Source organism: Myotis myotis, unplaced genomic scaffold, assembly GCF_014108235.1.
Source record: "Myotis myotis isolate mMyoMyo1 unplaced genomic scaffold, mMyoMyo1.p scaffold_m19_p_39, whole genome shotgun sequence".
Classification (NCBI taxonomy): Eukaryota; Metazoa; Chordata; class Mammalia; order Chiroptera; family Vespertilionidae; genus Myotis; species Myotis myotis.
In genome coordinates this window covers 1301610-1329175 of record NW_023416345.1, presented here as the reverse complement: position 1 = coordinate 1329175, position 27566 = coordinate 1301610, and positions in this window count along the sequence as shown.

Here is a 27566-nt window from a genome sequence, read left to right as displayed (position 1 = left end):
GCTCCTGCACAAATCAGGCAGCCCTGTGGCTCTGACAGCACAACTGTCCCAGGCATCAGATAAACGCATTAAGGCTATCCCGGTGGCCACACAGACACCCCCCCACAGAGCAGGCTCCGCTTTCGCTCAGCGCCCCCAACAGGGAGGGCCCCTGCGAGCCGGCCCCCAGATGTGGGAGCCCCCGCCCCACGCTGAGGACCGGGAGGGTTTCATGAGCACAGGAAGCCCAGGGTCCGGGCTGTGCGAACAGCCCTCCAGGGAATGCGGGGATGGTGGTTGGGGACGGATCAAATGGTGTCTTCACTCTGGCTTCCAGATTTTAATTTTAAGAAAACAATCACCTTTTGAGTTTTACTTTTTATTTTAAGATAGTTCTCAGTATTCTTTTCCTCCCCAAATATATGTTTTTATTGATTTCAGAGGGTGAGGGAGAGAGCGAGAGAAACGTCAATGTTGAGAATCATTGATTAGCTGCCTCCTGCCCGCCCCCTCCTGGGGGCTGAGTCTGCAATCTGGGCATGTGCCCTGAGCAGGAATCAACCAGGGGCCTCTGGGTGCATCGGACAGTGGTCAACACCGAGCCCCCTGGCCAGGCTTTGGCGAGTGACTTTAAAGCCGTGTCCCAGGAATGGGCGCAGCGGACACGCTCACTGTGAGGTGATAACTGAATGAATGCAACCTGTTTCCGTGATGCAGAGTGTGGACACACCTGCTTGGCTTTCCCTTCCTCAGGCTCACAGAGACGTCTCCAATCTGAAACATGCATTTCCTGGGGAAGCGCTGAGTGTGCGTCAGCCCTGGGAGGGCAGAGGGAGGAGAGGAGCCTGCTTTCCCTGACCTGTCCCAACACCCATCGGCCTGTGCAGCATTTGGAAACCACAGTGGTGTGTGGGGACATGAAAAGGTTCTGCAGTTCCGACTGGAGACCCACCTCCCTGCCTCCCACAATGGATCTGAGTTCCAACCCAGCTCAGAACCGGGCCAGGAGCCCACCAGGAGCCACTGTTCCTGGGATCTTCCCATTGGACTGTGCCACGTGGAAGAACAGGCAGCGGGCACACACTCGGTGCAGGGAGCAGCTAAGGCAGCGGGCACACAATGGGTGCGCCATCTGAATGACCAGGGAGGGATGTCAGCACCAGGGACAGTGTCCCCGCCCTGGCAACAGGCGTCTCCTGGCCTGGAAATGCTGGTTCCACAAAGGCCCAAACAAGAAGGGCCTCCGATCAAGGGAGAGCAAAGGAGAGGAGGGCGTGCAGGAAGCTGAAGGGATTAGCTCCCCCTCCCGCCCACACACACATGTCACATGGACAGGACAGTGGGGTGGTGCTAGCCAGCGGGAAGACGTGGGAGAGGTGGAGGTGGGCAGGGGGTCAGGGATGGAAAGAGATTTGCCTGGGTGGTGGGCGCACGGCGCAGGGTGCTGATGAGGCTGGTTGAGTTGGGCACTTGGAGCCTGTATGGTTCTGTGAACCAATGCCACCCCAATAAATCCAATGGAAAAGATGCTTGGGAGATTCATTTACTTAGTTATTTAGTTATTTATTTCTTATTTTTCGTTGGTCAGTTCTTATAAGTAAGACTTTAAAAAAATATTGTTGAAAGCATTACATATATTCTCCCTCCCCCATTGACCTCTCCTGCCCACCCCTCTGACTATTCTACAGGAGTGTATTTTAAATATGTTTTTATTGATTTCAGAGAGGAAGGGGAGAAGGAGAGCGAGATTGAAACAACAGCGATGAGAGAGAATCATGGATTGGCTGCCTCCTGCACGCCCCCTACTGGGGATGGAGCCCACAGCCCGGGCATGTGCCCTGACCAAGACTCGAACCCTGACCTCCTGGTTCATAGGTCTATGCTCAACTACTGAGCCACACCGCCTGGGGGATGCTTGTGAGAGTTAGATCCTAGGAAATTCTTTGTGAAGATCTGTTTTGCAAGACACCATCACCTCTCCTCAGTTGACCTTCAATGTCCCTTCTTCTTGGATGTGGGCTCTGGGACTCCACGGTGCAGCAGACACACAGGGTGTCCCCCAAAAGGTACACACGCTGGAATACTTCTTCATTCTGTGGGCTAAAGCGGAAAAGAAAGAAACATCCATTGAACTGTCAGCTGCTGAAGTGTGTCTACATTTTTGGAGGGACACCCTGCAGTTAAAACTGTAGGAAGTCACTTCTGACTTGTATTTCACCCCCAATGGGGTCATGGGCCTTCCGGTGTTTCCAGGACTGTCCTGGGGTTAGTGCTAACAACCCCAGGTCTGGGGCAATGTCCTTCTGGGATGTAAAATGTCCCGGGTTGGGGGAATGATGACCAAACCCGTACGAAGGCCCTAAAACGAGGTGCTGGAAGGCACACTTTGCTAGGTGTGGGGTGAGGTCTTCCCTGGGCCCTGTGGCCGCGTGTCGGGACCACAGATGCTGATGGGCACAGTGGACTCCTTGCCGCGTGGGGCACACCCCGTGGCCCTACAAGTGAAGCGAAGGACGTGCCCTGGTCGCGGGGATGGGGGCTCTCCTTGTCTGTGCTGAGCCACGGGCTTTGCGTCGACGTCACGCCGGTTTAACGTCAACACTGGGCACTATTTTATGAGAGTTCAGATGCGGACAGTAACCATGAGCACAGCAACACCCCCTGCGTGACCCAGACATCGGGGAAAAGAAGAAGTCGAGACCCCTGTGTTATTCTCATGGTGGACGGAGGCCACGGGGCCTGACCAGGGAGGTCAATGACCCAGAGGAACTCACTTGCCGGGTGGGCGCAGGAGGGATTGGGGGCTGGGCATGGAGGGGAAGCGAAGATGGGGACTCACAATACAAGGAGACCCGCCAGGACTTCAAAATTAACCAAACCTGGCCCTGTGCCTTGGTGGTTGAGCATCCACCCATGAACCAGGAGGTCACGGGTTTGATTCCTGGTCAGGCCACAGGCCCGGGTTGCAGGCTCGATTCCCAGTGTGGGGCGTGCAGGAGGCAGCCGATCCATAATTCTCTCTCATCATTGATGTTCCCATTTCTCTCTCCGTCTCCTTTCCTCTCTCTCTAAAAATCAATAGAAATATATTTAAAAACAAAGACTCACCGGCCATAGGAATCCGATAGTCACAGTGTAGCAAAACTCGAGAGTGCTTTCCTCCTGTTTATCAGCACACTGAGGTCGACGGTGGAGAAATGGTAGAAACCAGGGATTTACGTGCTCTGTCTCCAAACATTAAGTGATCGCCGAGGAGACCTTCGGGGCTCAGGGAAGCGGTGGACGGGCTGCCCTTGAATTACCAGTTCAGGGTGATATCTGTGTTGCAGCAGAAACTCCCAGGGCAGAGCACACCCCTCACCTGGGGGAATGAGATCACGCCCCTGAGGCCCCACGGGGCCTGGTACTTAGAGACCAGGGCCCCTAACGCTGACCACCTGCTCTCCCCGGAGGGCGGGCCCTCTCGCCTGGAAGGGATGCTCTTACAGAAACCAGGGGCCCATTAAGCCTTCACGGCTTTGCAGTGCGCGGCTCCTAACAAGCCTGTGCGGTGTGGCTGTGTGCACCGTGTGAGCTGGGCGCCCGATCCCACAGGCCCCTTCCTGGGCTCGGGGACTCGCACCTCCTCTGCCTGCGACCTTGCTTCTGTCGGTGAGTTTCTTTTGTTGCTTCTTCTTCTCCTCCTCCTCCTTCTTCTTTCTTTTTTTGCTGCAAAAAGCGTTATTTCCATTTGGCCCCATGCATGGGAGAGGGCTCCAGGGGGTTAAAGAATGGCTCGTAGTTTCGGGGAGAGGCTCAGGCAAAGTCAGACACCAGGGGGTGCAAGGGGCCCCGCAAAGGCCTCGGGCTCCACAGGCTCCTGGTCGTGCTTGAGGGGGAGCCTTTCTAAGAGACACTCGCCCCCCAGCCTGGGGCCGGCAGCCTGCGGAGGGGAGGCAGGTGCTGCCCATCTCCTGGATGAGTCTCACCTGCTCGTCCGGGAAGCGGTTCTGCAGGAGTCACAGGATGAGCGTCTGCGGAGCCAGAACCTGGGGGTCAGCTCCGAGGGGCCCGGCTCAGGCTCTCTCCCAGCCAGGGCGGCCTCCATGGCGGCCTGAGGGTCACCCCTCACCTGGGGAGGCCTCAGCACGTCCTGGAGAGAGTGCGGCCACCGCGCTGGTTTCACAGCTTTAAGTCGCTCAGCGCCCTCGGCTTCTTCTCTGCCAGCTCAAGCGGAAGTGCCCCCCACCCCCCACCCGAGCCACGTCATCCCGGTGGGAACAGAAGCCCCGAGAGAGGTGGGTGTGGAGGCCGCGAGGCCGGGCCGGGCGGTGACGCAGCCCCGCCTGCGGAAGAACTCTGTCGGGGTTGGGAACTCACGGGTGTTGGGCCCTGAGGAGTTAAGGTAGGAAACCCATGTGTTGGCTGGTCTGGGGGGTGGGTCTGAGGGTGGTGACTGGATAAGGCGCTGGAGGGCGGTCGGGGCTGGAGAAGGGGCGTCCCTGGGTCCGTTCCGTCCACACCCGCTGAAGCAGGAGGCAGACCAGGGGCCGCCGAGGCACTGCCGTCCGCAGCTTGTTGACGTGGTTCTGAAATGGTCAGCGTCTCTCTGCGGCCTCTCAGCTCCGGGAACTGTTCCCAACAGTCAGAACTCAAACCATTTCACAAGAGAAGGGCAGCCAACGGAACAGGACGCTCTAAACCTGCCGCTCTCAACCTGGGGGTCGCGACCCTTTGGCGGTCGAACGACCCTTTCACAGGTCGCCTAAGGCCACCCTGCATATCAGACATTTACATGACGACTCATCACAGTAGCAACGTGACAGTGATGAAGTAGCAATGGAAACAATTTTATGGTTGGGTCACAACATGAGGAACTGTATTTAAAGGGCCAGAAGGTTGAGAACCACTGCAAACGCTTTTATTAAAACTGAAATGCTTGGAAACCCACTTCAGTCTCACCAACCCAGGTCACATCTGTGTTTTAAAAGCATTTTCCCGGAGAAAGAGGGGGTTTGCTGTCGACGACGACGCCCAGTGAGCTTTGGGGGCCGTCTGGACGCGGACGGTGGCTGTGGTGCGTGTAGGCGCCACGGCTGCTCTCCCTGAACAGTCCTGCAGCGGAGACGTGAGCTCGGGGCGTTTCTGGGGAGGAGGATGCTCGCTCTTCCCTCAGCACACTGCGCACCAGTGGTTTCATTGCCAGCTTTACCCAGCGGCCAGATAAGTTTCTATTGAACGAGTACAAAAAACATTTTACATAAATGTTAAAGGCAGGCTTTAAAGCTAAATACCCATTGCATTTCGAAGTTATTTATTACGTGTTCTTACAAGCGAATGTCTTTCTAAAGCATGGTCTTTGTAAAACACTGTGTGATATGGGCGGGAATTCTCACGATCCGTCCGCAGTTTAACAGGCTGGGCTCTGGCTGGTCAATTCCTAAGTTCTTGGTGCTCAGACACTCATTTTTAAAAATATGTTTTTATTGGTGTCAGAGAGGAAGGGAGAGGGGGAGAGAGAGAGAGAGAGAGAGAGAGAGAGAGAGAGAGAGAAACATCCATGATGAGAGAGAATCATGGGTCGGCTGCCTCCTGCACGCCCCCTATGGGGATGGAGCCTGCAATTTGGGCATGTGCCCTTGACTGGGAATCGAGCCATGACTTCCTGGTTCATAGGTCGGTGCTCAACCACTGAGCCACACTGGCCGGGATCAGACGCTCTTATGAGCATTTTGCTAGATGTCACCTGGGCGGACTGACCCAGGAGTCGGTTAAGGGCCTGGCACAGAACAGCACTGGCTGTCCCACTGCGTGTGACGTTGGACTGGTTCTGGTTCTGGCTGCATCCAAGGACGGGGTGGCCCGCAGTCACCCAGCGGGAGACCAGGTCAACCTGCTGAGGGTCCCGGGCCAGCGAGACACGTGTCATTGTCCCTTGGTCGTTAAATGCTTACATACCTTCTCAGTGACTCCAGTCGTACCTATATTCTCGTTTAGAAAGGCACGCTTATGGAAAGATCATGCAAAAATACAGCCGGCAAATGTCTAATGGGGAGTTTGGAGAGTTAAACCACGCGTGTGTATCCGAGGACAGAAAGAAGACGATAAACTATGCTATGCTTTCCGCATGTTATTAGCTTAGCCTTGCTATTGTGCTCCGAATAGCAGCCTCGATGCACACAGAAAGCCACTCCTGAGAACGAGGCATGGTTTCAAGTGAAATTCCTTTAAGTTCATTTGATAACTGGGTGTGTCACTTATCACTGTTGCGATTCTCTGGTCTGTTGTGATATGACCGGGTAATTATTCAAGCCTGGACTCAGGTGTGTGAAGTGTCACGTTGGTTGCGACTCGAAAGGACGGTTCGGCTCTGGGATCCCCTGTGGGCGCCTGGGCGACCCTCACTCGGTGGACCCGCCTCCACTGCCCGCCTGGTGGCCCCGGATCACCCCTCAGAGCCAGTGCTCCGGGCCCCGAGGGCCGCCGGGCCCTCCCAGGCTCTGAACGGGAGCTCTGAGTTCTCTGTCCAGACTCATCGCCAGGCGGCCCCCGGCTCTCCTGCCTCTGCCCCCTCTCCCCTCGACGGCGTGGGCTCGGTTGCTTCTGGCTCATGGGGCGTTCCTCCGGGATCCCTCCGTCCGGGGCTGCCCAGCCCGGCTTCTGCTGAGCAGCGTGTACGACCCCCAGGGCTTCTCCTCCGCCCTGTTTGTCCTGCTGTGTGATGAGCCTCAGGGTCCCCCTCATGCTCACGTGGCTCGTCACGGATGCAGGCGTGTTTGCCTCTGCACCGTGTGGCGTACGTAGACATTTCACATGAAGGGTTTCCTTGCTGGGTGCCTGGAAGTGAGCCAGGCGGGTAGCGAGGGGAGGTGACATTGCGGCCTGATGGAGTCGGAAAGGTTTCATTCTCTGTGGTCAATACTGATTGGAATGAGGTGAACGGGGGTGAGACCTTCAGGGTTCGGGTGGACACTGCTGGGTGGAGCCCCCAAGTCTGTGGTCAGCCCGCGGACCTGGGCCGTCCCCCTGGTGGGCGTTGGGGTGAAGCGGGGTGCCCTGTGCCCCCAGTGCCCACGCAGGCCTGTTTAGGAAGGAAGAAGGTGGCAGAAGGACACAGGAGAGGGAGCTCACTTCACATGGCTGAGTTTTGGGGTCACACGAGCGCGCAGTAGGAATTTCAGAATCCCAGTTCTGGGGCCTCCGCTGAGGGGAGTAAACCCAAGTCACTGGGCACACTGTTCATTTGGGATTTGGAAACACTGGCTCCTCACTTTACTCTAAAAGCGTAAACAATTGGATTTAAAATGATGGGGTGTGTCCTGTCTGGTGGCGCTTTTGGTTGGAGCATCATCCCGCCACCAAGAGGTGGTGGGTTCGATTCCTGGCCAGGGCACGTATCGAAGTTGCGTGTTTGATCCCTGGCCAGGATGTGCACAGGAGACAACTGACCAGGGTTTCTCTCTCACATCAATGTTTCTCTCCCTCCCCCCCCTCTCAAATCAATAAAAACACAATCCTTGATGAGGATTAAAAAAAAAAGATGTGATGTTGAGAGTTCAGAAATAGTGCGGCCTTGGGGATGGTCACTGGGATGAATCTGGGCGATAAAACATTGGCTATATTCTGTTTTTAATTTTTAGAAGTCTTTATTGTAACGGTGGTAGCGTCACCTCCATGAAGAGGGGGGAGGAAGTGACACGTTTTGTTATTGCTCATCTCCTGATGAGAGAAGAGAAAGTCTCTCAGCCACCTTCCACCAACCGCCCTAAAGGTGTGGACATAAACCACATTTGGTGCGTTTTTTGAGAGACATCTAATACATGTACTAACCAATTTACATGAATGTAACTAAGTATATTTACATACATTTTATATGTTCATCATAAGTTCACTGCATGCATATGAACTGTCATCTACACACATACATTTGCACATAATAAATGTGTACATATGAATTTACATATAATGAATTTATTATTTAGTCGGTTTTAATAAGCAGAATCAATTAGGAGCATTCATTTAATTAGCATCAGGTATGTATCACATGACTTTTTAATGTAATTATGCATAATCTATATCATATGCGACATGCATATACAATATGCACATACTTCTCTCCTGGTTAAAAAGTGGTAACGGCCTGTAGCCTGCTCCCGGGTCCCCGTGTTCAATGAGCAGTTCTTGGAGGTCACCCATCCATGGACTGTCCTGCTTGCTCTCCTGTGAGGCCGTCGCGTCTCAGCCAGGTTGTCCTCTTTCAGTTCCCAGTGTCCTGCTATTGTCAACAACGCTGCAAGGAATAAGCGTGCGTGTGCGTGCGTGTGCATGTGTGTGCGCATGTGTGTAACTTGTAATAACGGCTTTATGCCGGGGCACGGTTGACTCTCTGTGGCTTTCTCTTTGCTCGTCTATGAAGTCGGGGTAACAGTACCCCCTGTGCATGCTGGCTGTGCAGCGGACACAGCGTGAGCTGTCTATAAATTAGACCGGAACGCGCCTGATAAGCAGCCATTAATGTGCACGTGGAGAATCCTGCAGCACATGGGTTTGATGTCTTCCCAGCAGGGCAAACCCAGGCATTTGCTTGTTGGAAGAATGAAGCGGAATTTGAGGCTTTCATAGAGCGTGAGGCTGCTGTGGGCCCACCTGGGTAGGAGTCCGACCAGCTGCAGTCCGAAGGGGAGAATCCCCAGGTGAATGTGGGATGTGTGAGGCTGTGCATCTGGGGGACCGCCTTGGCTCTCATCACTGTATTCACTCGCAGGCTGACCTCAATCTGGACTGTTTCCATCATGTTCTTGAGTGAATTAAAGGTTGCTTTACTTCATATCTGATGCTCAGTGTGAAGGTGAATGATGTTTCCACCACTGCTCCTTGCTTTCTGGAAAGAAAGGCAGCTGAAATAGGAAGCACTAAATGGGAATTTTAGGATTAGAAATACAGTACGCAGACTGGTTTGTGCTTATTCACGGGATCATAGACATTACAAGGTCTATTAACGCTCTGGTTCCTTCTTTTCAGTCCTATGCGATTGAGACCACAGGGTTAGTATTAATGTGCAAAAACAACTTACCGAGAAAATGCAGCTTGGAACGTTCACTAATCTGAGCCTGTGCTTTCCAGGCTGTCCTTAATGTCCTCCGAAAGAGGAACAAAGGTCTCCAACTCTATTTAGCTTCAAAACGTTTTAATCAACTTCCCCCAAAGAAAACTACCCAGTCATCCTGTTCTTACTCCTCACTCTCCCCGACCCCCAGCTCCTGGCAGCCACCAACCTGTGTTCTCTCTCTCTCTGATTTTAACTCCCTGGACATTGAACATCAAGGGAATCACCTTCTGACGCCTGACTTCTGTCACTTCGCATAAAGCTTTGCTAAGTCCATCCCAGCTGTGGCCTGAATCAATGCTGCATCCATGTCTATGGCTCCCTAACATCCCCCTGTGTGCATGGACCAACATGTGTTTATCCAGCCATCCCCGATGGACTCTTGGGGCCATTGTAAAGAGGCCACTATGAACATTCGTGCATAATTTGCTTGAACCCCTGTTTTCAGTTCTTCCGCGGAGTCGTGTGGTGGTTCTATGTGTAACTGGCTGAGGAGCCATCACGTGGCTGACCATGGTACATTTCTAGGGTGCAATGACTACTTTCCCAATTACCCTCCATCCTCAGCCAGCCCTTACCGAGGCGGGGGGGGGGGGAATGGGTGCATCAGGGGCTGGGGTGTTTACTGCACATTGTGCATCCCACATGCGAGGAACTTCTCAATGTGAATGAAAATGAAGAATGCGTTGACCCTTTGACCCCGTGGTCTTTCTTGTAGGAACTGATTCTGTAGAAATCCCTTTACGAATTGAAAAAGTGACAAACAAATTTAATTCTTGTATTTGGTGTTCAAAAATAAAGAATTGGAAACAATACAAATTATGATATATTTACAACTTATACAAAGAAATACATTTCCCATAACATAAATATAATGCAGCTTTTATATCAGGCTTTATATTTCATTTCAGTTTTATAATTTTACTGATTTTACATCTGTCTTATCAGTTGAGAACTGAGGGACATGGGTTTAAATTTCTTGCTAAACTAATAGTTTGTGTGTCTTGGGGTTAGAAATACAATGGATTTTTTAAAAGAATTAAGTGGCCTTGACAATTTATCTTATTAGTTTAATTACTCATGGAATACTCTGGAGTTCTTATATAGTAATTAGAGGCCCAGTGCACAAAATTCATGCACTTGTGGGGGAGCCTTAGGTTGGGGAATGTCCAACTGCCAGCTTAGGCCCGCTACCCACGGAGGCAGGAGAGGCACCCACCTCTGCCATTGCACTCACCAGCCATGAGCCCGGCACCGACCACCAGGGGGCAGCTCCTATGTTGAGTGTCTGCCCTCTGGTGGTCAGTGCGCATCACTGGGACTGGTTGTTCCGCCATTAGATTGATTTGCATATTAGCCTTTTATTATATAGGATATGCAAATAATGCATTCTATCTTCTGTGATAATTAGATGTATATGTCAGCTGGGCTAGGCTCTCATACCCAGTTGTTTGGGCAACCAAAAGTCCAGATGTGGCTGTAAAGGTATCTTTAATATGTTTTTACTTATTTTAGAGAGAGAGGAAGGGAGAAGGATAGAAACATTGGAATTTCCTAATCATAATGCAGTTGACTTAGTGAATCATTTACGTTCTAAACGATCTGACCTTATGTTATATTCTGTAGTTTGTATTCCATTGAAATCACCCGGATGTCTAGTTCCTTATCTTAAAGAAAGTGTCTTCAGACATTTTGTAAAGTAACTAGTGGAGAAATTCTTTGCAAGTTTGAAGTGGCTTTGCAAATACATTTATAATTCATATGTATGACAAAAACTGTTCAGTGGTCTACTCTTAATTTGATACTATAATCATCATTTTTGTTGGGGTCATCATCATCCTCCTCCTCCTCATCATCATCGTGTAATGAGGCCCCATCTTTCATCGGTATCCGCATCCTGAAGGCCATTTTCAGTCCCTTATTGCAGGATCACTTCTATTTTTAAAAAAATACATTTTTATTGATTTCAGAGAGGAAGAGAGAGAGAGAGAGAGAGAGAGAGAGAGAGAGAGAAACATCCATGATGAGAGAGAATCATGGATCGCTGCCTCCTGCACACCCCACACTGGGGATGGAGACCTCAAAACAGGCATGTGCCCTTGACTAGACTTGAACCCTGACCTCTGGTTCATAGTTCGATGCTCAACCTCTGAGCCACACAGGCCAGGTGTATCTGTTGCTTTTTAAGCAATGTAGACGGAAGCAACGTGTACGCTGGAACTGTGGGGATGGATGCTCGGTCACCGTCAAAGGTGCTGAGTCTTCAGGGAGGAGCCCAGCGGGAAGGACCAGGAGAGGAGCATGGCGGGGAGGACAGTGCGCCCGTCAGAGATGGAGAGACTTGCTGCCGGGCACGGTCACCAGGGGCCGCTCGCAGATGTCCAGGAGCAACTCGCTCTGCCTTCTGAACGTCAGGGTCTCTTCAGAGCCCTAAGCGCACAATTAGTTTTAGGCGACTGACCGTTACGACCAGCCTAGAGCGTTTCCCCTGCATCAAGCATTTAATAGGAAGATTTCACGGGACGGTTTCACTGCTGAGTCCCCGGAGCAGAGAACGGGGACCGGGAAGCATCGAGGACTGTGGAGCAGGAGGTGGTGTAGACTCGCTGGTAAAATACTTGTAGAACCAGGAGGAGGGCTGGGGCTCACACGGAGGGGTCGGTGAGTTAGCATCCTCGCATCTCCTCTTCTCTCACAGATACGCTGTGGCACTACCTATCTTTCTCCTCTGTTTTAAAAATTAGATTTTTGCTCTGGCTGGTGTTTCTCAGTGGATAGAGCATCAGCCCGAGGACTGAAGGGTCCCAGGTTCCATTCCAGGCAAGGGCACATGCCTGGGTTGGGGGCTCAATCCTCAGTGGGGTGCATGCAGGAGGCAGCCGATCCATGATTCTCTCATCACTGATGTTTCTAACTCTCTCTCTCCCTCTCCCTTCCTCTCTGAAATCAATAAAAATACTTTAAAAAATAGATTTATTGGGGGAGACATTGGTTAATAGGATCACATAGGATTCAAGTGCACACTTCACTGATACGTCGTCTGCATTTGGCACTGTGTGTCCGCCACCCAAAGGCAAGTCTCCTTCTGTCACAACACATGTGACCCCCTGTACTCTTCACTCTGGTGCCCCTGCCTTCCCTCTCGTGACCGCCATGCTGCTGTCTGTGCCTGTGAGTTATTGTTTCTTGTTTGTGCACTTGTTGCTTTCAGTTTTATATCCCACACTAGTGGCCCAGTGCACGAAATTTGTGCATGGGGGGGGTGTCCCTCAGCCCCGCTTGCACCCTCTCCAATCTGGGATCCCTCGGGGGATGTCCCTCTCACAATCCGGGACTGCTGGCTCCTAACTGCTCACCTGCCTGCCTACCTGATTGCCCCTAACCACTCTGCCTGCTGGCCTGCTCACCCTCAACTCCCCTCCTCCCCGCCCCCCGCCAGCCTGATCACCCCCAACTGCCCTCCCCTCTTGGCCCCTAACTGCCTCTACCTCGGCCCCACCACCATGGCTTTGTCCAGAAGAATGTCCAGAAGGTCTCCTGGAAGGTCTCCCAGTCTAATTAGCATATTAGCATATTACCCTTTTATTAGTATAGATCGGAGTGAAATCATGTGGTTCTCAAGACTTTCTGTCTGACTCACCACAGAGAGGTGAGAGGATAGTCAGGGATGATGGAATGTCCTGCATCTCAGTGTGTGTGACGGGGTGACTGTGTGTTGTTAAAAGCTCAGTGTGTGTGACGGGCCCGTGGTGACTGTGTGTTGTGCAAAGCTAAGCGGAGGCATGCTGAGATTTCCTTGAGCAAACACTGGTTTGATCGGGGCAGCCCCGCAGATAAGAAAGAAAGAGCTCCAAGAAGCTGTACACATGGGAGAACTTGATAGGCAAAAGGGAGCAGATTAAGGCATTTACTCCAGGCAAGAGACGCCAGCGGTTATTTCAAGGCTGGTTTCCTTCAGGAGCCGGTGGCGGTCCCTCGGGCAGTGGCCTTCCCGGCGCTGACCAGGGGGGTCAGCTTCGCAGCTGGGAGAGCAGGACTATGATTAAGTTGCAGTTTGGGGACATGGGGCTTACATAAGCGACTCCATTTTGGGCCTGTGGTCTTGGTTTCAACAATTGTCAAAACTCATTGAAATGAACCCTGGAGAGCAGCATTTTATTGACTATAGAGTATACCACAAGGACATGTTTTAAAAATACAAAACTTCAGAACGAAAGCCGCAGGTTGTTTTCATATCCTCGTTACCATCGAAGCTTCCCAATGTAGTAATTGTCCACCTCGATACGCGTGACGATGGAATCATCTGTTTAAGGGTTTCTGCTTCCCGTTCAGGTCAGTGCGTGGAGGCGGAATATTTTTAAGCTCTTTGATCAATTAGAGCCACGAATGTCAAGTGTAAAGATGTTAAAAAAAAGAGAAAAACTTGTTTCCATTATTAAAAACGGCAGCACACAGCGACATTCAGATTTTAACGGCACACACTTTACTTCGCCATCATTCTTTTGCCTCCGGACCAAGCAACCCCGCGTGGATGGAGCGCAGTCATTGCTAATGAGTTGGCGCTTCATTCGCGCTGACAAGGACGGATGCGGGCTGAGCTGTGAACCGAGCGGTAATGATGGCTCGCCAATTACCGCCCGGTCTGTCAGCGCGGCAGCGGCGGCCTGCCTGCTTGGGATACGCATCATACCTGCTCATTAAACTTCTTCCTCTTCTTCTTCTTCACTTTTTCTCTTTCCCAGCAGACTTCACTTCACTTCTCGCCAGCCTGCACGGAGGCAAAACCTATCCCTTCTCTAGAGATTGGATTTGTCTTCCGTGAAATCAGAGCCTCGGCCCGTGTCAGTGAGCATGGCAGGCCCGTCCCCAGGTGAAGTGAGGGGCTGGGACAGTCCCCTCACCACGGAGCCCGGGGTGGGTGGGGGGGACGAAGCAAATACAGGGTCCAGTGAAGGGCCCAGGACAGGGCTAGTGCAAGGCGGGGGGCGAGCTGCCTGGAGCCCACACCTGACATCGCTCACACCATCTGGCCGCAGACAAACACTAGCAAACACAACGGGCTCCGTCGTTTGGCTTCCGGCTCCTGAGGTCACATCGCAGCTCAGATCTGTCTGCTTTTCTTGACAAAGAACAGCAAGTCCAGCGGATCTAACAGGAATCTCAGACCAGACGGAGGCGAGCAGTACCCGTCCAGGGAAAGGAAGACAGGCTACAGGGCAGATAAAATCGTGCTGTTTCAGCCTCCTCCACGCGCCTGTGGGCCATTTGGTTCCTTCAGCAAACACGTAGTCACACCTGCAGAGGCCAGAGCGCGCTGGGAGCTCGGTGAGGGGAGGGCCAGGTAGGGAGGACCTCCACGGGGAACTACATACAGCACCCCCGTCGGAACAGCAGGGAGAGCGAGAGCCTTACCTCCCAGGAGTCCGTGAAGCTCACAGAGGAGGTGGGCTGACTGGGAGGGAAATGTGCTCACGACGTCCCCGCAGGAAGGCCCTGCCCAGACTTTGTGTGACTCACAAGCTCACAGGAGCATAAGCACACGTCGTGCGTTGGGGAATGTCAGTGAGTTCCTGTGGGCACGGAACATCCCGGAACGCTGAGGGGCCTTGAGATGAGGCTGGAGAGGCCATCAGTCCATTTGAATAGGTCCTGAGAGACTGACGTTTTGTTTGTGTTTCATCGGATTCCATAACTAGCATCTAAGCGTGTGCCCATACTCCCCGCCTCAGAACAGATTCGCGTAGGAAAGACTCGCCATTGCTGTCGTCTTCTACGTTAACCTTTTGCTAAACCACGGGCGTTCATCTCTCCTTTAAGATGGTTTCCCTCCCTCTCGTTTAGTCCCGCCGGGACCCTCTCACCCGGGACATCGCACTCCATACCCTGTCTGGCCTGTTCTGTGAGAGCTGCCACCACCCCCAGCTTTTACCTTCTGTTTCTTCTCCTTCCCTGGAACTTACCGTCCTGGTGTCTTATGCCCATCAGACTGTGCTCTGTAAACCAGTCTTGCCATGACTTTAATTATTCAATATGGAAGTCTTCAATACCTTCACACGTCCTGTCCTGCTATTGGTATCTTTTATTTCCAGGATTGCAGGCGTCTTTGGTGACCAGAATTCTGATGCGTAAATGGTAGAAACTGTAGGCGTCCCTGGGTAGATGATGAAGGAGAGATTTTTCATCTCATCTCACATTGCCATTCAACGCTCGCGGCTCAAACAGCTGTCTCTCTGTCTGTAGAAGGCGGCCCAGCTTGTTGACCAAGGAAGGTCACTTGTAATTCTGGTATAATTTGGAATTATTTTTAGAGGCCTATCTATTTTTGGGCTAGTGGTAGATTTCCATAAAATTAATCTTCCGTATGAAGTGGGGAGTGTGTTCTGTGCCATTCGTCATTACAGCCAGGCGCCCTGGGCAGGGTGAGCGTGGTGATGAATGCCTGTGGGGTAACCCGTGTCCTGGGCTTTGCTACCTACTTCATGTAGTAGAGACACATCCTTCACCACCAATGAGCGCGTTGCCTGCTGTATTTTATTTCTTAATTACATTTCAGCTTTTGCGAGCTTCGATTGTAACTCAAAAGAGAAATTTGAAATTAGAAACTTTCAGAGCGTATAAAAACCACTTGATTTGTATACAGAACCCATCTGGCCATCTTCTGAAGCAATAAAACACGCCTGGAACTCAAGAGACCGAAGTACATATCTCTAGATTGCTCTGTTCCCTGAAGATATTAGTATTCCCAATGCAAAGGTTTTTACTTATAATGAAGCTGCACTTTTTCTATGCGTGGGAACTGGAGTCCAATAGCGTGAATAATAACCTTAACAAAAAGCAGCTTTCAACTCCAGCCGCTGTACTGTAAGTCACCATTATTAACCTTGGAATTAATTTTCCTTGCAAACCTATTGAGATGTGCATCACTTCAAATGTTAATTTTGGTTAACGGTGTAAGTGAGGACTGCCTTTGGGGTATAGCTAAAGCTTGGTGGATGGAGCTCAGTTACCTTAATTAAAAATATGCAATTAACTCAAACCCAGTTGACTATGAGTCCAGACAACATTAAATTTCTGATTAATAATTACTAAGTAAATAAATAATAAATGGAGGATGATTGATTTTTCCCCTGGAAACCTGAAGTCAGATAAATTACTCTTTGCATTTTCTTTTCAAGTAATTAGTTCATTAAGAAAACACCAAATTTACAAAGAAACTCACTTTAGAATCAGAAGACAAACTTGGAAATACAAGGAGAAAACATAGATTCCGCTGTCAAATTGGAATGGGACTTTTAAAAGTGAATTTGTACTCTATCCCTGAAAGGTTAAAACATGAGCAACTAGTGGATATATCAAAGAAATAATTGCTAATAAACATAAATAATATTAATTGATAAGAGAAACACTGTTTAATGCATGTTAATACACAGTCAGAAATGTGTAATCATGGCATGTGGTCCGGGGGGAGGGAGTCCGCGTGGAGAACGGGGTGTCTGAGGGACTAGTCTGCAGGGTCAGTGCCTAAGACAAGGGGGGCATTCGGATAGAGATTGGGTCTAGGACTTCCATGGGGAGCTCCACTGGGCCCCTGGCTAAGTGTGAAGCTTAAAACCTTCGACTGAAATCCAAGCTGGGCAGGCAAAAGAATTTCTAGGAAAGAAAAATTGCCAAGTAGCTGTGAGACAGCAACTCCCAGAGCTCACACCTGGTCAGACATTTTCAAATTCTGAAAAGTCTGAGTAGAGAGACCTCTTGATACCAGAGACATTGAGGAGCGCCCCCCTGTGGATGTGCCATAAAGTGTGGTCCAGCGAAGCTCGGAGTGATGCTACTCTAGCTGCATTAAAAAGAGCATAAAAACAAGGTTTCGTGGGATGGAACGTATCTGCAAGTAACTCCAATTCCTGGTAGAACAATGTACAGTATTAAAAAATACAGCAAAACCCGAGTTTCAAAACGTTAAAAACTGTCAAGCATCTAACAAAAATTAATGGGCACCTGAAGAAGGAGGGAATGGAGACACATAACCTGGGGAAAAATCAGTCATTAAAAATGGAACCAGAAATAGAAGAAGATGGATAGACATAATTATGTTCCACATACTCAAGAATGTGCAGAAAAATATGAACATAAATAAGAGTTAAATATATATATATGGAATTTCAGGCATTGAACACTATAATATATGAAATGAAGGTATCATTGAATGATATTAGCAGCAGAATTGATAGGACAATAAGTGGAAATTAGTGACCTTGAAGACAATAAAACAGAAACTGTTTAAAATGAGACACATCAAGAAAAGGAACTAAAAATGCAGTAAGAGGAAGAAAAAAAAAGAAAGAGAGAATTTCAGGGAGCTATGGGAAATATCAAGTATTGCAACTTCCATGTAAGCAGAGTCACAGAGCAGGAAACTAGGAATAAGATGGAAGAAATAATTGTCAAATTTTCCAAACATGATTGAAACAATAGCTCACAGGTCCTAGCTTCTCAATGACACATAAGTAGAGGGAACACACAGACACACATGGTTATCCTTGAATTCTATGCCTGGTTAAAATATCCTTCAAACATTATGTGACATAAACACATTTAAGATGTGTAATATTTATGATCATTTTTCATCGATACACTTGCCCTATAAGAAATGCTAATAAAGTTCATTAGGAAAAATTAAAATTATACCAGATGGAAACTTGACTCTAAATCAAAGATTGAAAGTTTCTGAATATAGCAAACATGTGATATTCATATAATTTTAAAATTTCTTCTAAAAATAATACTTAAAGCAAAATAATAATGTTTTCTACATGGTCTCTAGAATACACAGAAGTACAAGTATTCCAACAGTTACAAAAGCTGAGCTTGGAAAATATATGTATACTTTGTAAGCTTCTGATGTTTTACATAGAAAGGTATAACATTTAAGGGCAGGCTAAGTTAACATGATGCATATTATAAATCCTAGAACAATCACTACAAAACTAAACAAGAAAGAGTAGTCAGTAAGACATTAGTATAAAGAAAAAGGAGTCACACGACTTATCAAATCCAAGCAAAGCAGAAATCAAGAATATATTAATATGGCATATTTAAGCCAACCTTATCAATAATAGCATAAAATCTCTATATAAAATCCTAATATGCAAATTATCCTCACGGGAGTTCGACCTGGAGACCGATTGCTCACTATGAAATGTGCTGACCACCAGGGGGCGGTGCAGAACGAAGGAAGGCCCCGGCGGGCAGCCGGAGGCCCTGATTAGCCCTGATCGCCAGCCAGGCCTAGGGACCCTACCCATGCATGAATTTCTTGCACCGGGCCTCTAGTGTAAATATAAACACTTCTGTTTCAAGATAGTTAGATTATAAAGGGAACCCTTGCCCTAGCCAGTTTGGCTCAGTGGATAGATCATCGGCCTGTGAACCGAAGGGTCCTGGGTTTGATTCTGGTCAAGGGCATGTACCTCGGTTGCAGGCTCCTCCCCAGCCCAGGCCCTAGTCAGGGCTTGTGCAGGAGACAACCAATCAATGTGTTTCTCTCACATTGATGTTTCTCTCTGTCTTTCCCTTTCTCTTCCACTCTCTCTAAAAATCAATGAAAAAATATCCTTGGGTGAGGATTAACAAAAAAAAAAGGGAACGCTAACTATATACTTGCTCAAAGAAACCTACTTACATTTAAAACTAGTAGATTCATGCACATTGAAAGGAAATTAATTAGAAGAAAGATTCATGCGGTAATTATATTACTGCAAAAAATTACATTTCAAAATAGCATATATAATATAGTATTATAATATATATAGTATATAGTATTAAATATAGTATATAGTATTAAAATACAAAATATTTTAATATCACTATTTTCCCTTTCTCTATAATAGGAGTGTCAGAGATGAAAGAAAATTAGTAAAATGTATATGAAAATAATATATCAATTGATTAATAAACAATGACAACATGACGTAAAAACAAAGACATGGTATAAAAACAACATTGATAAAATCTGTGACTGATAAATGGATTAAACTTATTCTAATATCTCCCTGTATACCACAGAAAGAGTGAAAACACTTTCAGAGTGCTTGACTAATTTCCCTTGTGATGAAGTATTTACAACTTTAACGTCACATGCTCTTTGGACTCAAGAGAAAGCAACATATAACTGACCATGTGAGGAAATGGGTTCAGGTAGGAATATTCCTTCTCCGTCTAGAGTTTGTCCTTGTGATTTATTAATAGTCATCGCAGATGCTGGCATCACGGGAAACTGTCGTAGAATTCATTTCAATGGGAGGCCAGTGTCAGACGGGGACAAATCAATTCTTGGAATCAGAACAACCTCTCCTTCTGCAGATCCTGTTAATATTTCAGCTTCTGTTATGTTAGGTCGCAATCTGTTGTGTCAATAGTTGGCCTTCAGACATATTCTGTCGACGATACCACTTTCTTTCAGCTTCAGAGGTACGTGTGCCAATAGTTGGTCTTCAGATACATTCTGGCATCGCATGCGATTGGTGCCAGCGAGAGCTATATATGTATCGTGCATGCGTGAGTCAACGTTTACTTTTAAATTGCCAGTGTGTGTCATATGTGCTGGTCGGTCGGTCGGATGGTCAAATGGACGATCAGTTAGCCTTTTATATATATATATAGATACAACTAGGTTGCCCATCTGGCATGGCTCAGTGGTTGAGCATCGACCTATATATCAGATGTCAAGGTTCAATTCCTGGTCAGGGCACATGCCCAGTTGTGGGCTGGATCCCCCATGGGGGGTGTGCAGGAGGCAGCCAATCCATGATTCTCTCTCATCCTTGATGTTTCTATCTCTCTCTTCGTCTTCCTTCCTCTCTGAAATCAATATAAATATATTTTAAAAATAAATAAAAATAAAACACAGGTAGGTAAGTCATTACAGGATGAAAAAGATTTGCCAATGCAGCTAGTCATCATGAGAAAACTCAGGGGCCGATGTCAACATCAAACAGAATCATCAGAACTGGGAATGTATTTTGGTTTTGCAAAGCACGTTCCATGATCATAGGGCCAGCAATTCATCAGAAAGTCATAGCACCTATAACCACCTCCCCCAAAAGGAGGAAAATAATTATTCTGATTGAAAGAAGCCAGATGAAATAAGTGACACACTGCATGATTTCATGAATATGAAAATCTAGGAAATGCAAAGTAACCACTCGTGGCAGGAATCTGGTTGCCTGAGGATGAGGTGAGTGTTGAGATGGATCACCCAGGGCATAAGGAAATTTGGGGGAAGATGGATGTTATTTTAAGTATGATGATGGCTTCCCAAGTAAATAATATGTCCAAACCCATAATATTGGGCATTTTAAATGTATGTAGTTTACTTATTGTTAATTACATCTATAGTGACATACCATTACACACCCATTTCAATGGCTAAATTACAAATACGGACAATACCACATACAAAGATTTGAGCAATGAGAAATTTTATAGATTGCTGGTGCCTAATGATGTGGGCACTTTGTATAGAAGATTGACAATCTATAATAATAAAAGCATAATATGCTAATGAGACCAGACGTCCTTCTGGATGACCTTCCGGACGAAGCCAGGCCTGTGAGGAAAGCCCGGGTCCTGGGTGCCAGAGGGAAGCCAGTGCCGGCAGCCAGGGGAAGGAAGGCCTATTCTTGCAGGAATTTCGTGTCTCCGGCCTCTAGTGTCTTATAAAAAGACACACGTTTACTGTATAATTCAGCAGTTCTGCTTCTGGGTATGGTGGTAGCTATGAAAATTGCCTCTCAAATCTCCTACAGTGTCGAGTATGACTGCCTGGTGGCCACAGCTGCTCAGAAGTCCAGCCCTGTGTGTGTGTGGACACCACGTGTCCTACCAGTTGGTTCTAGGCAGTGGGAGTGAGACGCACCTGCATGCTCATTCCCAGGGTTGCGGGCCCCGGGCAGAGACAGCCGCCTCCCTGGGGGACTGGCTCACTGACTTCTTGTCGCCTGCCCACCAGACTCTCTGCTCTCCTCCCCTCTCTCTCGCACAGAGATGGGCCCTGCTCTGTGGCTGGCTGGCCTACATTCTCTCTGAAACGTAACAAACGTCCCTTCGTGTTTCCTCTTGGTTTCTCGGCTCAAGGCCTCACCTTCTTGCTCCCATGGGTGACCATGGCTTCCAGCGAAGTGAGTCAGCCTCTCGAGGGGATTCACCAAGTGAAAGTCTGAGGCGAAAAGGGTTCCTTATCTTTGGCAGAGAATGGGGGGCCCTGTGAGGTGGCCTCCCTTGGTCCAGGTTAAAGGTTAAGTCTAAGCTACAAGGGGAAACCCTGGCCTCAGGGGGTGAAGTCGGGACACCGAGAAGCCGACAGGAGATGCTGGTGCGGACCCAGTGTCCTGAGGCCCTAAGTCCGTGGCAGCCACCCGTGCCCGGACCTGCCGAGGGTGTGATGCGCAAACGTCATTGGCAAGGCGGCCTGTGGGCAGGAGCGCTCTCCGCCTGCTCCCCGAGGAGAACGCAGCCGGGGCTCAAGCATCCTGCCCGCCGCAGACTGGGAGGGGGGACACGCACCTGCCCAGTGTCTGAGTCTCAGAGCTCGTGGCGTCCAGCCCAGAGCGGCCACTGGCGGGCAGGGCTCATCAGCAGGCCCACGGGCCCGTCCTCGGGGAATGGGTGGAGGTCAGGCGTGGCCACCCCACAGGCATCTTAGAAATGGGCTCTGCGGGCCTCTCCTCGCCTCTCCTCTTCCCCATCACATTTCCCCTAAAGTGGCGTCACTCTTGGGTAATTTGTTTTGTCAACTCCACTTCCCTTTTCCAGAGGGTGTGCCCTTCCTCACAGCCTTTCTCCTCTTCCCTGCATGTGTAAGAATGGTATAACCCCCCTCCCCAAATGTGTGTCCATTGGAAATAGACATTTGCCAAGATAGATATTATAGAGTCTCCCATTCACCTCCCTCCACTGTACACTTACAGCCAGGTCACCTCTTTGTGTACGCGGAGTGGATTGTCCCCAGGTGCAGGACCAGTCCCCAGGTGCAGGACCAGTCCCCAGGTGCAGGACCAGTCCCCTGGACTAAGTGAGAAGGAGGAGGGGAAGGAGGGGGGGAGGAGGAAGGGGAGAAGGAAGAGGAGGAGGAGGAGGAGGAGGAGGAGGAGGAGGAGGAGGAGGAGGAGGAGGAGCTGGGCATCCCAGTGCTTAGCCTGCAGGGGGCACGGTGCCAGGCGGGGGTGCCCTGAGGGACAGTCTTCCTGGAAGAATCCCAGCAGTGGACTCCACTCAGCAGAAACAGGTCTCACTTGACCATTTGGAAAGAAGTGACTCTTTAGGAAAGTACGTGTTTACGTGACAGGGTTGCTTTATGGACGGAGAGAGAAAGGTGACTGCCATGCATGTGGAGAATGTGCATCAGTTCCCAAATAGGCTCAGTGCTGCGCTGGACCCTGGAACGCCACAGTCTTCCTGCCCTCCGCATCAGGGTGGCACCCTCAGGGGTTTCAGGGCAGACACTGCCCTGCACAGGGGATTGGGCCTAAACTGGCAGTCGGACACCCCCTGAGGGGTCCCAGATTAGAGAGGGTGCAGGCCGGGCTGAGGGACACCACACTCCCATGCACAAATTTTGTGCACTGGGCCACTAGTATATATAAAAGGCTAATATGCAAAGTGTCCCCTCGGGAGTTTGACCAGAGACCAGGAGTTCAATTGCTCGCTATGATGTGCGCTGACCACCAGGGGGTGGCGCAGAATGAAGGAAGGCCCTGGCCAGTAGCCGGAAAGCTCCAATTGGCCCTGGTCGCCGGCCAGACCTACCCTTGCACAAATTTCGTGCACCAGGCCTCTAGTGAGTGAATAATATATAAACACACGGATGGATTTTAATAGGATAATGCGAACATTTCTGGTTCTTTCTTGGCAGTTTCCATTGGCACCTGTTTGGGGGAAATCAATGAGCCATCAAGCAAACAAATACTAAAGCTCACCTAATCCACATTTAATAAGAATGTTCTGAGCAAACAGATTATCATAGATTAATTCTGCAACAGTCTGTATACTTTAATGTCATATGATATTGAATAAAATTAACACGTTCACTGTAATAGAAGAAACATACCTAAGTCTCTTCTGTTAGTGGATGTAGGAAAATGCATGGATTTCATGTTTTAGCTGCGTCCTAAGGCTGTCCGCTCACATGTGACCATGGCAACATACTTCTGAAACCCAGCCTTGTTTCTTTTTTTTTTAAAAAAAGTATATTTGTATTGATTTCAGAGAGGAAGGAAGAGGGAGAGAGAGACAGAAACATCCATGGTGAGAGAGAATCATGGATCGGCTGCCTCCTGCAAGTCCCCCCACCAGGAATCGAGCCCACAACCTGAGCATGTACCCTTGAACCGGAATCGAACCTGGGGCCTTCAGTTCACAGGCCGACGCTCTATCCACTGAGCCAAACCGTCGAGGGCGAAACCCAGCCTCTGTTCTAACTCCGTGGTGTCTGCACCCCCAAAGCAGCACGACAGTGAAGGTTAATTTTTCCTGGGAGAAAAGGATTGCACCTTCACGCTGGTGCTATTCTTGGCCATTGGCCATCGGAAGTCCTCCTCTGTTATTAAACGCTTGACTTTAAAGCATCTGATGAATCCGACTGGCAAAGGGCATCTGCAGCCACAGATGTTCTGCATACAAGGCTCCCTGAGGACCACGGCTCTGGTCTCCACACTGACGTTCCCCGACCAGCCTGGCATAGGCACCACACCTCTTCTTTATTTGTTAATAACAGGACGATTAACTTACTCCAGAAGGATTTTAAAAACTCAACGAATTTGTTGGCGAGTAAGAAGTAAGAGTTGTGCCTTTGTTCAAAGTACCTCATTTAATTTTCGAATAAACTGGAGTGTCTGAGGCAATTCAATCCATAAAACTAAGTGAATAAGATCAGCATGTGCAGTAAATATTTTGGGAGAAACAAGCAAAATCGAAACCTCACCCTGTTTCATATGAATGATGCTTTTATTAGTATTAATATATTAGACCTAACATTCTTGGGGATTTGATATGAGCTCCGTCGAAAAGCATCCCTAAGAGACATGGGACATGGAGAACGATGGATGCCTGCCGCTCTGAAGCTAGAGCCGAGATTGAAATGCCAGTGTTTGAATTTCATTAAAAAGTAAAATACTAGTTTTTCTTTTTATGTTCTAACTGTATGTCTTCTACAGCTAACATCCCCCATTCATTTGAGAAAGAAACAACTGTTATGAATATCACAAACACATTTTCCCAGGGCGTGGTGTTTATGAGATGTGTGGTTTACACTGGCACATACGCTATTCAATATTGATTTCCATTGTTACTCTTTCTTGGCACTTGAGTATAACTTTCAGAGATATTGGCCAGTTCGAAGTAAGGAAATCTGTCCTTGACTTCAATACATTCTTTTTAAAAAGCAATTTAAGACGCTTATGACTCGCGTAACTCAGAGCCAATAGAAAGTTTGGATTTTCAGACCCTGGGAAGACGTTCCCACCATTCACAATGTGTTAGGAGATGGCCTTTTACTCTGAACCCCACTTGTGCTCGACGATATCCTGACTTCATTTGAGAGGGCACTTCTCTCAGGCTGATCTGGGTCGGGCACATCCATTTAGGGACGATGTCCATCCTTAGAAATAGCCTGGAGTCATTTTTTCCTACCCCCATGGGTGAATTTTGCACTACATTTCAGGACGCCTAAATGTGAGCATCTTCTTGTTCTTTAAAAAATTGTAAAAATATTTTATTTTTCACATTAAACATTTTTACATTTAAGATCATTAGAAAAAGATAATTATTTGGTTATGCTGTTTGAAGTGTCTAGCTTTTCTTATAGTTAGTAAAGCTTTCCCCATTTTATATTAAATGAAAACGATGAATAAGGGAAGTAGAGGAAATACATGATAAGAGAATGAAACCCCATCTGCATCCTCCTGTGGGCACACGGCCACGGTGAACACGCTAGTCCCTTCATTTCGCTGTTTGGAAATGAATCTCTATTTACGACGTGCTGACCTGTGTGTATCGATCTGGGTAATTGGAAAAGGGGACAATATCGCTCAGTGTTTTCCCTGGTGTAGCCCGGGCGGCGCTCAGGGCGGGAGGCTGTGCTGTCCCAGCCAGCGTGGCATCCACGCTGCCGGGGCCTGTGGCCGTCCTCCTGGCCGTCGTTAACTTCTTCCTCCTGCTCTTTCTTTCTCTGCTTCTTCCTCTTTTGTCTTAGTCGAGTCCCCGGTCAACACAGAGGCTCAGCTGCAAAAAGAAATGAGAGATTTTCAAGTGAATTTAATGCTCCCTTTGTAGGCGCCGGTCAAACTCTGAGGCAGAGTGTGACACAAGGACAGGCTGACTTCTTTAAAAGGTAGAATGACATTTATCCAAATTAGTCATCTCTTCAATTAGTTGGGGAAGGTGTGCTACTCGTTGCAAAGAGTATTCCAGAAGAAAACAGACAGACAGAGTCACCACCCACAGGACGGAGGCAGGGGGTGCAGAGCCAAGCAGACCCAGCATTTCCCTGCCGGGAGGGTCCCCCACGGCCACAGGGAGACGGGCTGGTGTTGAGTGGGCCCCATCGAATGAAGAACTGCTCTTAACTCCAGGCGTCTTTCCTCCACATCGGAGGCGTGGGCCAGGTGCCCGACTCCACACGCAGGGCCGGTGAGCTCTGGATCTGCCCGAAGCGTGAGGAAAACATGTTCTGTTCATGTCGTGCTAGAAAGTTCTCTGGGTGAGAGTTCACATCTTCCCTCAGGTTCTTGCATGGCCCCAAGGCCGAGGAGGGTCAGGGGCCCCCATCTGTCTGACTGGCAAACCCCTTGACGTGGCTGCAGCTGAACCCACGGTGGGCAGCTTCCCCGGCCTTTGCGGTAACTGACCGTCTCCCTCCTGCCAGCTGTCGCCACGGCCTCGCGGCTGCGGGCCTGCTGGGAGCCGGGGCCTGAGGCCGGCACGTATGTCCACCCCAGGACGTGAGAGGAGTAAGTGTAGAGTGAGAGAGTGTGGGCCTCTCGGGACGGGAGTCTGTGGACTTCAGTACGTTTAACTTTAAATGTAACTAGTTTAGCGGGGGTCCTAAGTATTGTAAACGTGCTCCCAGAATCCGCACTGCAATCTGTTCACTCCCCAGACCTTTGATTCATTTTTGAAATGATTTAATGTTCATGTAAAAATATAAAACTCTGAAAGAATCTTTGTGTTTTCTATGAATAGAAAATATATTACAATATACCCGGCCGGCGTGGCTCAGTGGTTGAGCGTTGACCTATGAGCCAGGAGGTCACGGTTTGATTCCCGGGCGGGGCACAGGCCCCGGGTTGCGGGCTCCATCCCCAGTGTGGGGCGTGCAGGAGCAGCTGAACAATGATTCCCTCTCATCATTGATGTTCCTGTCCCTCTCTCCCTCTCCCTTCCTCTCTGAAACAAATAAAAATATATTAAAAATATATTAAAATATTCGGTTATGGATAGGAAGCTCCTACCCTCCTCCCGACAGTAACCATCACTGAAGCGGGAAACGAGAGGGACCCTCACATTTACCTGCGGACTTTCTTCTTTTAAACCTTCATTGTGGAAAGCATCACAGATGTCCCCTCCCCACACCCGCCCTTTGACCCCTTCTAGCCAGAACAAAGTAAACCGACGGACTTTTTTTTTTTCTCTCTTAAAAGCAAAAAAGAAAAAAAAAAGGGCAAACCAAAGATGCCAGGAAACTATCAATTCTGAGGGAGAGTAGATATTTCTTCGAGAGCGATTCCAGTGATTATAAACTTCTAAATGTCTCCTTTTCATGAACATGTGAGTGCTCTGAGATTTAAGACACAAATACAAACAAAACCTCATAACGAAAACCCCGATGTCTTCCCGTGCTCCCCGCCCTCAGGGAGGAAGGCAGGCCCTCTCCACCGAGAGCTGATAGGTGCGTGCCCACCGCCGTCCAGAACTCGGCGATGTTGCCAGGATCTTTGTTGAGTGATGTCTCTGTTAACAGGCACAAGTCCCTTTCGTACCTGCGGTGAATGACACCTTGTCTTCCATTCTTTTTCCTTTCTTTTTTTTAAAATATATTTTTTATTGATTTTTTTACAGAGAGGAAGGGAGAGAGATAGAGAGTTAGAAACATCAATGAGAGAGAAACATCGATCAGCTGCCTCCTGCACATCTCCTACTGGGGATGTGCCCGCAACCCAGGTACATGCCCTTGACCGGAATCGAACCTGGGACCTCTCAGTCCGCAGGCCGACGCTCTATCCACTGAGCCAAACCGGTTTTGGCCTTTTTCCTTTCTTAATGGATCCTTAGTAGGACAATAGAGTTAATTTTGAAAAAGTTCAATTTATTTTTTTTCTTTGTGTTTGAGAGTTTGGTATTTTTATCTAGGAATTTGCTGGATTTAATTTTAACTGGTTCCTGTGACATCATTTATGTAAATCAATCCATATTCATTAAAAAATTAATTTCCTATTCCACATAGGAG